The 17,079-nt window shown below is 42.5% G+C and overlaps 1 long non-coding RNA gene across 1 annotated transcript; it reads right to left on the bottom strand.

Moving 5' to 3' along the window:
* Positions 1-1,367: 1,367 nt before the first annotated feature.
* On the bottom strand, positions 1,368-2,076 carry LOC126457320 (uncharacterized). Its single transcript, XR_007585454.1, has 3 exons — positions 2,006-2,076; positions 1,757-1,860; positions 1,368-1,598 (listed from the first exon to the last, which is right to left on the bottom strand). It is a non-coding gene; the product is annotated as an uncharacterized LOC126457320 (long non-coding RNA).
* Positions 2,077-17,079: the final 15,003 nt, after the last annotated feature.

Below are 17,079 nucleotides of genomic sequence, written 5' to 3'. Positions count from 1 at the left end.
AGTCGCAAGTAGCAACTAAAAAGCGCAGTTAACAGTGCCATCTGTAGGCCAAAGTTCGTACTACGCTCATCTCTGCGACACACTATCGAGTGAAACTGCGATTTCCGTGACAAGTCGCAACTAAGAGTCGCAAGTAGCAACTAAAAAGCGCAGTTAGCACTGCCATCTGTAGGCCAAAGTTCGTACTACGCTCATCTCCGCGACACGCTATCGAGTGAAACTGCGATTTCCGTGACAAGTCGCAACTAAGAGTCGCAAGTAGCAACTAAAAAGCGCAGTTAGCACTGCCATCTGTAGGTCAAAGTTCGTACTACGCTCATCTCTGCGACACGCTATCGAGTGAAACTGCAATTTCCGTGACAAGTCGCAACTAAGAGTCGCAAGTAGCAACTAAAAAGCGCAATTAGCACTGTCATCTGTTGAGCAAAGTTTATACTACGCTATTCGCTACCGAGTCAAACTGCGATTTCTGTGACAAATCGCAACTAAGAGTCGCAAGTAGCAACTAAAAAGCGCAGTTAACATACTTTTCCTAGTGCCATCTGTTAACCGACATACGTACTTCGTTATGAGAGCCTTGTGCCTCACGAGATAGATGTGATGTGCTGTGTGTGCATATGAAGGGCTTATTTCAATAGTGGTACAAATCAATTTTTGTTCATTTTGAGATACAGAGTCGTAAAGTTAAATGAGCGCTGAAAAATCTGCAGTTGAGATACCAGAAATATTGAAGCATATGGCTTCTTGCTAGAGATGAACCTTTATTTATGTTTGTTTGGATCATTAATTTCACAAGCATTATAGACAGAAAAGTGGAGGTAATGGACTTGTACCACTATTGAAATAAGTCCTTCATATTGTATGACGACATGCACATTCAGCATCAGTTATGGTTGGTCAAATACTGCTGTGACTCTGAATGTATTATATTAATAAGAAGCAACATTGCCTTTTTCTCCTGAAAATATCAAGTAACGTAACAAATGTGTTTGATTCTGCTTCGAATATGAGAGTTTTGGTTAATACCCTACATGCCTACAGGACTTTGCAATGTTAACACAGCAGAACTCAGACATCTGTATAAGTGTAGTGAAATGAAAACCGTATTATTGAGTCATATGAATGCCTCACTTTTGTTCCGACACAGTTTAAGACTCGGGAGAAAAGTTTTACACCTGGTGTTCTACATGGCAACTTCACACACAAGAACTTTTTGCCGACACTACTACCACCTACATAAGTAAGCTTTTCCTGTGTTACTTTCAAGTAATGCACTTAAAGGGAAGGGAGGGGGGGGGGGGGCACGTCGCTATCCAACAAGTGTTTACCAATAAGTAAGTGGCGGAAAATTACGGGTATTGGACGGCTTAACATGTGGAAAATGAGATTTTTATTATTCACTCACTGTATTTAACATTTATTATTCGTTTAAAATCGCACAACAACTTCAATAAAACACAGTTTAATCACTCACACACTTATTTCACTTTTAAACTGCAAATCCTCTAAGAGCTGTCTTGAATCTTCACGAGTCTCTCTCAACAGCCTTGATGTGGATAGATACGTACAGCAACCAGTAATCAGAGTCAGAACTGCGTCTGCAAAAACACAAGGATTATTAAACAATTTTTGCTGTCACTAATTACTAGCAATATAATTGACAGAGTGGATTGCTAATATTTGCTATAATGAATGTCACATTTGCAAGAACGATCTCACTGAAGTAATTAAGTCCATTGAACGCTTAGAAACTAACCTCTCGTCTGACGAAAACGGTCTAAAGACGCAGTGGCAATTTCTTGTTGACAACGATATTTTGAGTTATGACTTTACTGAGTGACTGAAATGTAGTTCAGGTACCTGTGAACATGTTAGAATTCATTTTCTAAATACGAACTATTACGGTACTGTACGGCTACTTACATATTAATCACACTATTAATATTTTCACAGTTGTTTTTAAATACAAAATTAAAGCCAACGGAAGAAAAAACGTAAAACATACTTGCCAATGACAGGTTTGTTGAGATGCAATTTTCTGTGTTGACAGATGTAACTTTTTCATACGGTGGTAAGTCGCAGAAATCGCAGGAGTCACAGAAATCGCAGAAGTCACAGAAATCGCAGAAGTCACAGAAGTCGCGGAAATCGCGGAAGTAGCAGAAATCGTAGTGGCGGAGGGATACACGAACTATGTTCCTTAACTGCGACTCTTAACTGCGACAAATCACAGTTTAGAATAACAGATACTGAAAAGTAGCATTCACAGAAATCACTGATATCGGAAAATCGCAGTTTAGCCCATCACTAAATATTACACTGTGGCTACGCGCTGTTCACATCTAATTGCCCAACACTACAATAGCGACTATTCCAACAATGCCAACCAGCCACAGACTTCACACAGCACAGTCAGTGATACTCATATAGAGCGCTACATGGCGTTACCAACATAAAAACCTAAACAGCCTACTTACAGACTCAATGTCCAGGCGTATCAAGGCCGTTGTTACGGCCAGAGGTGGCTGTTCTGGGTACTGGTTTCTCAGTATCTATGCACCCAAATTGCATGAAAATGTAATCACATGTCAGTTCTAGTATAATATATTTGTCCAATGAGTACCCGTTTATCATCTGCATTTCTTCTTGGTGTAGCAATTTTAATGGCCAGTAGTGTAATTGCTTAGCTCTCAAAATCTAGTCTCTACTGTTACCAGACCGGGACACTTCGGACACTAAGCACCGAATTTCCTGCTGGGATGCTACGAAATTTGACCGTCCTGTGCCGCAGATTAGTGAGCCAGTTAACGCGCCATTTTTCTACTTAGCGTTTCACCGTAGGCGGAACAGTCGCGCGTCATCAGGTGGCACTGCAGGCGGTACTTTAATTGTAGTTATCACTCTCAGAATTCCACCACTCAGTTCAAAATGACATCAACACTATTCCGTTTCGAATCGCCAACATTCTAGTTGTTCTTTGACAACTCTGAATCCTTTTGGGCTATCATGTGCTACGGTGAACACAAATTATTAGAAGACAGCCAGAGTTTCCTCCAGTTGTCCTCTCTTCTTTCAAAAATCTCACTGAGCGTCTGTAATCACAACATTCAATGTTTTATTCACAACTTTGTAATTGTGGTTCTCAATAGGCTCGCGATTGTGAAACCAAATACGGAAAGCAAAATTAGGGCGAGACACTGATGTTGGCAGAGCAACAAGGACGTGCTACATCTTTTACTGAGTGGAAACAAGCGGGTATTAGCACAATAAAAATAACTGACTTCAGGAAATATGTACGTGCGTACGTATATTCAGGCACCTATAAATAAGAAAAAAAATATCTATGGAATGTTTTTCCTGTAATTACTGTCGAGTTGGTAGCGTAGAGTAGACCCATATCTATTATTCACTGTTCAGGGAGAAACCAAATTCAAAGTCAATGAATATTTTCTGGGTCTCTTCTCGGAGCAAATTGCACTTCAGAAGGAAAATTACAACGAAAGGAAGTCGTAGTAAAAATGTTGGAGCATTGCCAGCTGTATCCTGACCTGAAGATCAAGCAGAAGAGCCAGTGGAAACCTTAAGCATCGCCAGTGCCGAAAATAATGTGCAGTATTAGACGTCGTCGGGGAGAGTCATGTTGAGCGCTTTTTTATATGATTGCACTACAGTACTTTTCGCAGACTACGCTTTTAAGGATCAGCCAGTTAATGGAAAATATCACGCTGTCCTGACGAGAGAGATTATCAAGCACTAACACTCCATAAAACTGTTCGAAGAAATTTGTTAGCTGCTTAACAATGCCCCACCTTCTTGCTGACAGCACACAGTAGCGGAAAGGGCTGTTTTGCGATACAAAATTTTGTTCTATCTCGCACACATATCCTCGGTGTAGCGAAGCAGCTTAAATCAGTTAATAAAGGCAAGGCCTCCGATCCTAAATGTATACCCGTCAGGTTCCTTTCAGAGTATGCTGATTCAATAGCTCCATATTTAGCAATCACATACAACCGATCACTCTTTGAAAGATTCGTACCTAAAGATTAGAAAGTTGCACAAGTCATATCAGAACCCAAGAAAGGAAATCGGAGTAATTCACTGAATTACAGACCCAAATCGCTGACATCGATTTGCAGTAGGATTTTGAAACACATATTGCCTTCGAACATTATGAATTCTCTCGAAGAAAACGATTTATTGGCGAAAAGTCAACACGGATTTTAAAAATATCGTTATTGTGAAACACAACTAGCTCTGTATTCTCACGAAGTAATGGGTGTTATTGACAGGGGATGTGAAATTTATTCGATATTTTTAGATTTCCAGAAGGCTTTTGACACCGTACCTCACAAGCGACTTCTAATCGAATTGTGTACCTGTGGACCATGGTCTCAGTTGTGCGACTGGATTCATGATTTCCTGTCAGAAAGGTCTCAGTTCGTAGTAACTGAAGGAAAGTCACCGAGCAAAACAGAAGTTATATTTGACGTTCCTCAAGGAAGTATTATGAGTCCTCTGTTGTCCCTGATCTACACTAGCGATTCTGGAGACAATTTGGGTAGTACTCTTCGATTGAGCAATCCGATAAGTTTCCGATACACGATAAATCATACAAATCTAAAAGCTGTAAATTCAACTAAATATTTAGAGATTAAAATTATGAATAACTTACACTGGAACGACCACACAGATAATGTTGTGGGCAAAGCAAACCAAAGACAACCATTAATCCGCAGAACACAGAAAAAGCAACAGGCTTTGTAAACAGACTGCCTACACTAAACTTGTACGTCCTGTTCTCGAGTATTACTATGTGGTGTGGGATCCGCATCAGCTAGGATCGACGGAGGACATCGAAAAAGTTCAGAGAAGGGCTGCTCGTTTTGAAAAATCGTGAAATAGAGGTGAGACCGCCACGGATATGATACCTGAATTGGGATGGCGGACATTAAAACAAAGGCGTTTTATGGTACGGCAATATCTTCTCATGAAACTTCAATCACCAACTTGCTCCTCAGATTGTGAAAATATTTTGTTGGTGCCTATCTACGTGTGGAGGATGATCATCATAATAAAATAAGATAAATCAGAGCTCGCACAGAAATATTTAAATGTTCGTTTTTTTTCCACGCGCTGTTCGAGAGTGGAACGCTAGAGAAATAGCCTGAAGGTGGTTTGATGAACATTTTGCCAGGCACTTAATTGTGAATTGCAGAGTAATAATGTAGATGTTCATATGTAGATGAGGCTGACACCCCGTGGATAATTCGACTTTCTTTATGTGAAATTGTCTGTATCTCAAGTACTTCCGAGACGTCAGTGACGTGGTAGAAGTAGACCAGTTGTCTTTAGCCAAAGGGAGGAGTACTTCAAATATAAGTACCCTGAAACTCAGCCATTAGTGAAGGAAATGTCTTTTCCTGAGAGGAATAAGTGCGTAGTTTCCCCTGGGACAAAAGGAGCCCTAGATAACAAAAATGTAACAGTGAAATCGACAGAAAATTACAGGATATCTAAACTCCTATTGGGGACTGAAATGAAAACTTATTTTTACTTTATTGGCGGAATAGTACTGTCTCACTTCGTTGAAACTTAGCATAATAAGTGTAGCTGTTCGAGCGCGTGAAAGAGAGTAATATTAGCCTGTGCACATGACACACGAGTTTGTACTTACTTTTACCTCACTGATCGTTCAAACCTTCGCGTGATAATTGATAATCAGTTAATAAAATAGCGCAGCTCTCAGCTAAACATGGGTATGTGCTCGTGGAACACAAGTGACTCCTCGTGGCCTCCAAACCCGAGCCGCAAACCGAACGAGAAGACACAGTGGCAAGATGCTGAACTCACATTCGGGAGAGCGAGCATTCACATTTGACTTTCCCGCGACTTTTCAGTACCTAAAGTAAATGCCAGGAGAGTTCATGATCAATTTTCTTCCACTGCTGCCGTCTGTCTGGGTTAGTGCTCCGTCCCTAATGATCATATCGTCGACGTAAAGTTAAACCCTAATCTATCTTACGTTCTCCTCTACAAATTCAGATTACATCTTTAGCACGACAGTGCTCTCTCCCACACTGAAGGGACAAACAGCACAGGAAACGTTGTAAAACTAACGAGGCACATAAAGTTACGATTACCTACATCTACATCTACATCTACATCCATACTCCGCAAGCCACCTGACGGTGTGTGGCCCTATACTGACACCCTTACCGACATCAGTGCTCACTCTATTATCGACGCAGAGAAAGAGTAATATTTGTAAACTGCTCGATATGTTATTGAAATGCTGAATTCTTTCTTGATTTCATATCTTATTTGGCGTGAGCAGTTTTTGCAACTGTAAAACTTATTGATCTTACACTTTATTTTTTTTAATTTGTTGGTATTTCACTGTCGTCATGCAGATTTCCCACACGTTCACATATCATCATTCACTAAGACATTACATCTAAAAAATTAATTATACCGTCACATTGTAGATTTTCTCCAAAAAAATACAACATTAGTTATTAATGGTCAGTTCGAGCCAAGGAGCAAGGGGGTTAGGCAATCCGCACGTTCAGTGATTTGCTAACACTGTAACTGATAAGCAGTGGGTTATCAGTGGGCAATCAAGCCAAGATAAAAATTTGTCTCAGGAATTCCAGTGTCAGGTAACATAGTTGTGCTAGTTATACTGGGTGATCAAAAAGTCAGTATAAATTTGAAAACTGAATAAATCACGCAATAATGTAATTAGAGAGGTACAAATTGACAAACATGCTTGGAATGACATGAGGTTTTATTAGAACCAAAAACATATAAAAGTTCAAAAAATATCCGACAGATGGCGCTTCATCTGATCAGAATAGCAATAATTAGCATAACAAAGTAAGACAAAGCAAAGATGATGTTCTTTACAGGAAATGCTCAATATTTCCACCATCATCCCTCAACAATAGCTGCAGTCGAGGAATAATGTTGTGAACGACACTGTAAAGCATCTCCGGAGTTATGGTGAGGCATTGGCGTCGGATGTTGTCTTTCAGCATCCCTAGAGATGTCGGTCGATCACGATACACTTGCGACTTCAGGAAACCCCGAAGCCAATAATCGCACGGACTGAGGTCTGGGGACCTGGGAGGCCAAGCATGACGAAAGTGGCGGCTGAGCACACGATCATCACGAAACGACGAGCGCAAGAGATCTTTCACGCGTCTAGCAATCTGGGGTGGAGCGCCATCCTGCATAAACATCGTACGTTCCAGCAGGTGTTTATCATCCAGGCTGGGGATGATGCGATTCTGTAACACATCGGCGTACCTCTTACCCGTCACGGTAGCAGTTACAAAACCAGAATCACGCATTTCCTCGAAGAAAAAAGGCCCGATAACGGTATATGTGGTAAATCCAAACCATACCGTGACTTTCTCGTCGTGCAGTGGAGTTTCCAGGACAGTTATAGGATTTTCGGTAGCCCAAATTCTGCAGTTGTGGGCGTTGACAGACCCTCGGAGCGTGAAATGAGCTTCGTCGGTCCACAACACGTTACTCAACTAGTCGTCATCTTCCGCCATCTTTTGAAACGCCCACACCGCAAATGCCCTCCGGTTCACTAAATCGCCAGGTAACAGTTCATGATGCCGATGGATTTTGTACGGATAGCACCGGAGGGTACGCCTCAGTGCCGACCAAACAGTAGTGTAAGGAATGCCGGTGCGACGTGCGATTGCACGAGCGCTGACTTCCTCGTGCATAGACGAACCAGCTACAGTTTCCATTTCTTCCTGAACTGTCTCAGCAGCATTACGCCTTGTGCTCGGTCGGCTACTACGGGGTCTATCGTCTAAACAACCCGTGGTGGCTTCGAACTTCGAAATCATTCTCGCCACAGCTGCATTTGTCAACGGACCTTTACCCTTTCGAATCGCCTTCCTATGGCGATAGGATCGTAACGCTCAACTAGCACATTCTCCATTCTGCTAATGCAGCTTCACGAAAAGCGCCTTTTCAGGTAACGTCAACATGCTGCGACTGCTGGCGCATCTGATTCTCTCTCTCATTACAGCTCCCTTTATACACGATTATCATGCGCAGTCACTCACGTTTTGCTGTCCAGCGCCATCTGTCGGACATTTTGTGAACTTTGTTTTTTTTTTCTTTTTGGTTCTAATAAAACCCCATGTCATTCCAAGCATGTGTGTCAGTTTTTACCTCTCTATCTATATTATTCTGTGGTTTATTAAGTTTTCAAATTTATAATGACTTTTTGATCAGCCAGTACTTAAGGTCACCACCCACTTCTGTGTCCTCCCCTGGCACACTTCCTAGAGAATTGATCAAAGTCATCCAGGGGAACTTCTGACCTATCCATGCACCTTAAGCGAGTGGACTAGTTACATTCAAGGTCATGGCGTAATTCCATACCTGTCACGCAGTCCTACCCATGCACCTTAGGCAAAGTGAACTAGTTATGTTCGAGGTCATGATGAAACTCGATGAAATTGGTAGGTATCATCTTGACTAATGGGAGCACACTGAAATAGTGGGAAATCTCTCCTGCAGAAGCAAGAAGATTCTGGCTCCCCCCACCCCCTTATCATCCCTTACAACTAGTTAAATTTTGCGTAGACCACTTCATTCAAGTTCTGTGCTTCAAGGAGAGGGGTTTGGGTCTGTTATAAACAAATTATTATCAACAATAATTCTATAGTGGTAGGGTTTGGAAATTATGCCAATAATATAACAAATTAACTAATGGCTCATTATTAACAATATATTTTTTGTAATACTTTTTAGAATAATTTAATTGTTTATTAAAAAATTTTATAGTTTTATTTACAAATGCAGTCTACAATACTTCTTTGTGATGACTTATACGCATTGTTAAAGGATATTTATAAGTTTTCCACATCAGCTGTTTTCAGAAGCATTCAGCTAATCATATCTCACATGATCGGCCAATTTCGTCCTTATATAAGCACACTAAGTGTCATCGTGTTCTTCAAGGTAATTGTAAAATAAAGGCGGAAAACTTCAAAATATTATTTAACTAAAATAATACTATGTCCCCCATTTTCTTTCTATTCAGGATGTATCTTAATTAATAACATAAACGCATACAGTTGAAAGTACACGATACTGGAAGCAAAAAAGTCTCAGTAAACATAGGGTCGAAAATGCATACCTTAATAGCTACGAGCAATATCTCATCTTCGATACTGTGAAGCAAATCTCTTCTACTGCAAGCTCTTTGCTTTCCATATTTTGGGAAATGGTAACGTGGGCCAAAACAAGAGAAAATGTTTAGTAAACATTTGCTCTAAAATGCGTACTTTATGAGCCATGAGCATGTGATTATCTTCGCTACTTGGAAACACAATTCTTCTAACGAACAATTGCTCATAACTTTTTAGGTATGTATTTTAGAACAAATGTTTACTGGGCAATTGTTCTTGTTTTGGTCCACACTACTACTTCCCAAAATGTGGAAAACAAAGAGCTTGCAGTAGAAGAGATTTGCTTCACAGTATCGAAAATGAAAAATTACTCGTAGCTCTTAAGGTATGTATTTTCGACCCTGTGTTTACTGAGACTTTTTTGCTTGTAGTATCGTGTATTTTCAACTCTATGCGTTTACGCAATTAATTATGATACATCCCATATACAATATTTTTATTTTAAACATTTTCTTTCTGGTCATTCTATATATAGTATTTACGCTTTCTTTAGGTCATTCTATATGTAGTATTTAAATTTTGGTCATTTCTTTCTGATCTTTTTTTATATTACATATGCACATACAGGAAACAGGGATTAGCAACAGCAGGTGAAGAAAAAATTGCACAAACATATAATACATCCATACATAGCTTGCAGTCAGTCAAGCGTATTCATACACACAACTATGACAAGTGGTTCATCCAACTATTCCACACACATCTACTATTTAGAAATAAATAAATACATAGCCACACATGCAAACACTCGACGAATTATGTCAGTATGAGAGGGTCCCGATGCTGTCCCCACGGATAAGCCATTTGTCATCATGACGCGACAGCCGGCCGAACTGGCCGTGCGGTTCTAGGCGCTGCAGTCTGGAACCGCGAGACCACTACGGTCGCAGGTTCGAATCCTGCCTAGGGGAAGGATGTGTGTGATGTCCTTAGGTTAGTTAGGTTTAACTAGTTCTAAGTTCTAGGGGACTAATGACCTCAGAAGTTCAGTCCCATAGGGCTCAGAGCCATTTGAGCCATGACGCGACAGCCCTATTCTCAACTCCAGTGCTCTTGGCCTCGCACTCTAAGGACTACCTGCCAGATCACGAGGAGCAGTGCGAATACTCTCCAGCGGGCACCTCATGTAATCCTTGATTGTGAGAACCTCTGAGGCTATACAATGCATATCCTTAACCCTCCTCTGCATATCACCTGCATCTACATGATATGCATACATTTTCTATCTAAGCCCCACTAAGTTCACAATCTGCAGACCATTCACCTTGCCTTTCATCGTGCCGATATTTTTCGCGTTTTGTGTTATCATTCCATAAGGATTATCAGGTGCATATCCAAATGTATGGAGCTCTTCATCACTATACCTGATTACTTCATATGCATTGCAACCGTTCATCCAGTAGATGAAACTGTCTGTGTCCATAGAAGAAAATTAGATCAATGAAGTTTGGCTTGGCACACACGTAGTGAAATCGGTACATGTTGAGTTTGGGGAGGTTCAGAACCCACACACCGATGCAGACAGACTTTCTGAACTGTCCTGATACCTTAGCCATCCCCACAGCGACTAGTCCCTTATTAAATATGGTGACCCAGGTGAAAATTGGCCTGAGAAAGTAATCTCTTGCGCCAAAACGTCCCTCCTCCACCTGCCCACTGATAAAATAATTTAACTTCATGATATTTTCTAACGTTTTCCATGTTTTTCCGAAAATTGAATTGTTCATTAAATTTTAAAAATCTTTTTCGAAGTCATACATCATGAGAGCCCTCTGTTCGGGGTGTGTACATCAATGTACTCCTTCAAACAGTGATGCTGCTTGTAGGAGATGCTACAGGTAATTCTAACAAGATCCATCCCCAAACTGAGAGATTGCTGGAGGTTTCTGTACGGCAGACTATATCTCTGCTTATTCCCCAGCGTTTTCATCAGCTCGGGGATGGAACCATTGTGCAGGACTGGATGCTGCAGACACAGTGGTAAGTTGCTGTGCATATCATGTAAACGTGTGAGACGATCAGTCCTGTTATCAGTCCTTGTCAGAATCAGCAGCCACATCATGGATCTTTTCCTTCAGTCTGTCGACTTCCTCTTTGGACATCCATCACAACTCTCCGAATTACATAGATTTTTCCATGGCATGACAGTAGAAACTGTTTACATGTAAAAATATGTAAGTTAAATTGTCAAATGATATGTATTCCTCCCCATTCATACATGAGGCCTTTGCACGCCCTTGCACACAATGGCAAAGTCCCCCACAAATCTTGTGTTCGAAGAAGAGCAACATGTCACCATCAGCCAACAGTTTGATGCTAACATGTGTTCCTCTTATCACTGCATCCCACAAAAGCCCTCCTACAGTATAACAGAGGATAGGGTCGAATGAGTATGTGCCCATGCGTAACACTCCGAATATCTCAAATGTGTCTGCGAGTTATCATACATTGTTGTTCATGAACAATATGACATGTTTTCGTAAATCAGAGATGCCAGACTCATGCTAAGTATTGCTGGATAACGTAGTTATATTGTACAATGCGCTCACGTGGAGTCTCTCCATCGAATCCAAGTATTCATACAGAACTACCCCCTTCTTCGTCACAGGCTGAAATTTTGCATCATCTGGATGTGTGGCCCCGGTGAAATACATGTCCTCCTGTGTGCGTGAGATGTAACAAACCCAGGAAGCAGAGCGATATTTTTGGCGTGATTTGCTTGGAACAAGAAATATGCTTTTCAATGGTGTCAGAATGACACTGACATTATCATCTTTCAAACTAAAATCACTAAAATGCGCTATGAGAAAGTGGGTATCACACCCACTCAAATTGTAAGGAATTTGGATATGTGCCAAAGCAGTTGGTACTTCAAGTGGCAAGCGTTGCGAGCTGTGCTACAGAATACAAAATTGTTAAGGCTTCGTGGCTACTTGTTGACAAACTGCCTATTGGTTCCTGTCTCGGGTTCTTCTGCCGACGCTCATCTAATGATTTTACTGACGTTTGGCCAGCACGAGTGGCTGGCATTGTCAAAGCTTCACCCTCCATTGCCGGTAGTGAACTGGAGCCGAGCTCGCGGCCGCAGACTATATGAACATGGCGCGCCAACGTCCGAGGGCTTCTCCGCGGTCATTTCCGGTGCGGTTCTCCTCTTGCTACCTGCGAAGGTCGTTCGCTGCAGTACGGGAAGCCAGGATCCGTTTACCATAAGGCTTTCCTCTTTCCTATTGAAACTATTCGCGTGTTTCTGTATTTCTACAGCTTCTCTGAAAAGCGCGTGTGACAGTGATTCTCTACAGTCAGAACTTCCGTGTCGGCGAATTTTATTACGTGGTCGGTCTCACTCAGTGCGTGCTCTGCCACGGCCGATTTCTCCACCTGGCCCAACCTGCAATGTCGCTTATGCTCTTGGCGCGCCAGGTACACTCGATAGCATAAAAAGTGGGTCACGCCTGAATTCCAGCGTGTAGGCTGCACCTGAATGCATGCAACCAACATAGCATATCTGTGTTGCACATCGTCGCAACCCTCCACAGTACAGTCGTTGTAAGATACACAATGGGTACCGCTAGAGACTACTGGAGAACTTTATGACAGTCCATCCAGATGTGAAGCAACACCATGATAGTACAGAAGAGATCAGACAGACCTTAATATAATTACAGTAAGTGACATTTCAAACGTTATGGGACAACTAATTTTGTCACATAAATCGTTCAGTAATCCTTAGGCACAATTAAATATATGAGAAAGTATATGGATTTATAAAGTTTTATGGCAATTGGAAACAAGTTCTTTGCTGTCTAAAGGGTTTAACCAACACAAGCTGAACGTCGTTCAACGTTCAATGGGGAGTGGTTTTGCATCAACTTCATGTAATACTAAGCTCTTAAAAGAAAACGTGATTAACGGCGGCAAGCACTCTACGGAAATCCCAACATTAACAGTGAATCACAAGTAATGTCATTGTTCACATTACTCATCAACAGTTAAAATGAAATGAAATGAAGTCCCATGCTTCTTTACAGAGCGTAGGGGAACGATGCGGGAGACCCGCACCGCCTTACTAGGCAAGGTCCTAATGGAGGTGGTTTGCCGTTGCCTTCCTCCGACCGTAATGGGGATGAATGATGATGATGAAGACGACACAACAACACCCAGTCATCTCGAGGCAGGAAAAATCCCTGACCCCGCCGGGAATCCCGTGCTCGGGAAGCGAGAACGCTACCGCGAGACCACGAGGGCGGACTCATCAACAGTTACTTGTACACAAAGTTGTACTTTAAATGACATGACCAACGTCTTCGTTCTGGATCCGGATGCAAACCCAGAACGTAAAGCCATTGTTAACCAAGCAAAGCTTTGTGCCTTATCGAGACTCGATCACTAGGCAGAAAGAGACGTCAAATACTGAGGTTTGCACCAGTATCAGTTATCAGTTCTCAACTTGAGCGTAAATGGCGATAATGTTTGTACGGAACCAGGAACCCTAACATGACAGTTACCTTCTTGGTAATTAACCTCGAAAGACGCTGTATATTGCTGCATTGTCAAGGAAGAAAGGATGCACATGTTTAAAATTGAAATGCCATCACGTAAGGCTGGTGACAATGATGCGAACCCAGCACCTAATCGGATTGTTGAATAAGTACGTAAAATCAGAATGCAGATATCACAGTTTGTCACCAGTAGTGAGGTTGGAACTTTAAATGACGACTTAAGTTGTATTGCCTGACCGGGATTCGAACCCGGCGCCTACCGCCGTCTTTTTCTGACCAGGAACAGACGAGAAATGTCCAATGTTGGTCCACCATTAGGGAGATGTGCGCATGTTTAACTAGAAATAAGGCGACGAAAACGTCTATGCTGACGGAGAGTCGAAGGCCGCACACAAGGTTATGAAGACACGTTAATAATCAAATTCTTATTCGGTAGTAGCTAGGAGTAGCATGTTTAGTTGTAAACCTTAACGCCTTTCTCATCCCTAGTAACGTGTTGCCTAATATTTGCGATATCATGGTGTTAATTTACAAAAAATGGTTCAAATGGCTCTGAGAACTATGGGACTTAACATCGGTGGTCATCAGTCCCCTAGAACTTAGAACTACTTAAACCTACCTAACCTAAGGACATCACACACATTCATGCCCGAGGCAGGATTCGAACCTGCGACCGTAGCAGTCGCGCGGTTCCGGACTGCCCGCCTAGAACCGCTAGACCACCGCGGCCGGCGTTAATTTACAAATGGATTGACTGCCGTAAAGAGCAATGATCTCTAGTAGTCGTGTATCATTGAGATGTAAATGAAGTGCCTCAGCAGAAAGTAATTTCCGTCGTGCAGCACGTATTGTTTCATAGACACTGAGTACATGTTATAAGTGCACAAAACGTGTATTATATACTACGTATATGCTATTATTTGGAGAAGCTGTCGCCAAACCTGTTTACTTTTACATTCCGCTTAGTTGTCGTGGTTGAATATACGTTTTCTTAAGGCTACATTTAATGCAGAGCGCTTACAAGAAAGAATAGTTTCCTGCGTCATGCTGTTGCTAGCTAGGTGAAATATTTTGTGGTAGCTATGTTTAAAATGAATGTATTTTTGAACGTATTGTTCGTTAGATATTTGAACGAATCTTCAACTGTGGTGTGCCTGCACATGTTATAGCATAATAGCTGTAGCTGCGTTAGTTTATACTACAGACTTGGGTAGGTTAGGCGTAACTTTTGATCCTTCAAGGGGTGTCGTGGCCTTGCGGCCCGGGCCTGTACTAGCCGCCGCTCGCAAGCTACGGGCCAGCCAGGCTGGCCGAGGCGAGTCGTAAGTGAGCGAGCTGGCGGTGGCGTTGGTGGGCCAGCAGCCAGGGACTAGCCAGCACGGCTGCGCCGCATGCCTCTGCCTCTGCCGCTCCGTTTGACGTAAATATGTTTACCTCCTCTCCTGGATTCAGTATAAGAGCGGCAAGCAGAAATACACATCAGGCTGTCTGCCGTAATGGCTCACTGGGAGAGGTCTATTCGAGATAGAGTCGTTGCTCTCATTGAAGAAGGAAGATGTTCCATCAGAGAAGCTGGCAGACGGTATGGCGTACCACATACCACTGCAACGAGATGGTGGAGGACCTGCCTTGAAAGAGGCACTACGAACAGGGCTCTTGGCTCAGGCAGGAAGAGAGTGAGCTCACAGCAGGAAGACAGGGACCTAGTGTCTAGGAGCAGAGAAAATCCCTTTCTGACGCGAAGCAGTTGCGGCGGGAGACCAACTTCCCCGACTCCAGTGACACGATTCGCCGAAGGCTGAGGGACGCTGGAATGCATGCACGATGATCCGCCGTGAAACAAGAGCTCAGCGAAGACAACGTTTTATACCGGCTAGCATTTGCGGAGCTCCATCTGAGGGCGTCGTGGGACAACGTCATTTTCACTGATGAGAAGGTGTTTTCCACCAGTAACGAGGGTCCACGAATAGTTTACAAGCCGCAGGGGACTCGCCATCGACGCGAATATGTAACCACGACGAGAAGAACTGGCCGGCTATCCGTTACCTGCTGGGGTTGGATTTCTGCGAGAGGGGCGGGAATTCTTCACGGGATAGAAGGAACTCTGAACAGCGTACAGTACGCCCACATACTGGAAAATGTGATGCTTCCGTCAGTGCGAATGCTGTACGCAGAAGGGGACGTCAAATTGCAAGAGGACCATTCTCCCATTCACAAGTCTGCATTTGTTCAGCAGTGGCTCTCCACGATTGGCGTCAACGTCATAAGCTGGCCGCCACGGGCGGCTGATATGAACCCCATGGAAAACATGTGCGCTGAGGTCGCCAGAACATTAACAGAGAACTGGCCACGAAACCAACCAACTACTGCGGACGCTCTTTGGGACTGCGTCCTGGAAGCCTGGGAGAAAGTTGCTTCTTCAGGCTGTTACGTCCGACGACTTATAAATTCATTGCCAAGACGCATGATAGAGGTACATAATGATGAATGATAGAAGTACATAATGATGAAGGATTCTGGATAAAATATTAGAGTCCTTAAAATGTTTTGTTATGTCTTCTTTGCCGGCCGCAGTGGCCGCGCGGTTCTAGGCACTACAGTCTGGAACCGCGTGAACGCTACGGTCGCAGGTTCGAATCCTGCCTCGGGCATGGATGTGTGTGATGTCCTTAGGTTAGTTAGGTTTAAGTAGTTCTAAGTTCTAGGGGACTGATGACCTTAGAAGTTAAGTCCCATAGTGCTCAGAGCCATTTTTTTATGTCTTCTTTTTCGTCATTTTTCCTCATTGGGAGCTAGTGGAAGATCGCGTGGCAACAGAAAAGATACAATATGGGTTAGATTTCCTTTGAGCTGCCTTTTTAATTCAAGTGGGTTTCTTTTGAATATACAGTTTGTTAAATATTCTATTTTGATTTCATTTATATCCTGTCTAGATACTTACAAACTAATCAGCGTGGATGGACTCTGTCACAGTAGTTTTTGTTATTTCAAATACATCTCTCTCTTCCCCTCCATCCATGAATACACCCTCCGTCCTCCACACAATGCGCAAATGATTTCGTATTATGTTTACTCGTTGTTAATATCTCCTCTATTCTCTCTCACTCTCTCTCTCTCTGTCTCTCTGACACTATCGCCGCAAGTGCCCTTCTATTCCATTCCCCCAAAACTGTATAAACAAATCTAGCGGTTTCCATTGACGCTACATTTTCTCTTTTAATTGCTACTGTCTTTACTCTCTATCATTCCTCTCAACACCTATGAAACCGTATTCTTTGATCTCCCCTTCCCTATAACCCATTCTTCGTTCTGAAAACAGTCCTTCCTTATCTCTCGGTCCTAAGATAAAACGA

Source organism: Schistocerca serialis, chromosome 2 (genome assembly GCF_023864345.2).
Source record: "Schistocerca serialis cubense isolate TAMUIC-IGC-003099 chromosome 2, iqSchSeri2.2, whole genome shotgun sequence".
NCBI lineage: Eukaryota > Metazoa > Arthropoda > Insecta > Orthoptera > Acrididae > Schistocerca > Schistocerca serialis.
The sequence above is the reverse complement of the archived record's forward strand: the minus strand, read 5'-3'. Positions and strand labels throughout refer to the sequence as shown.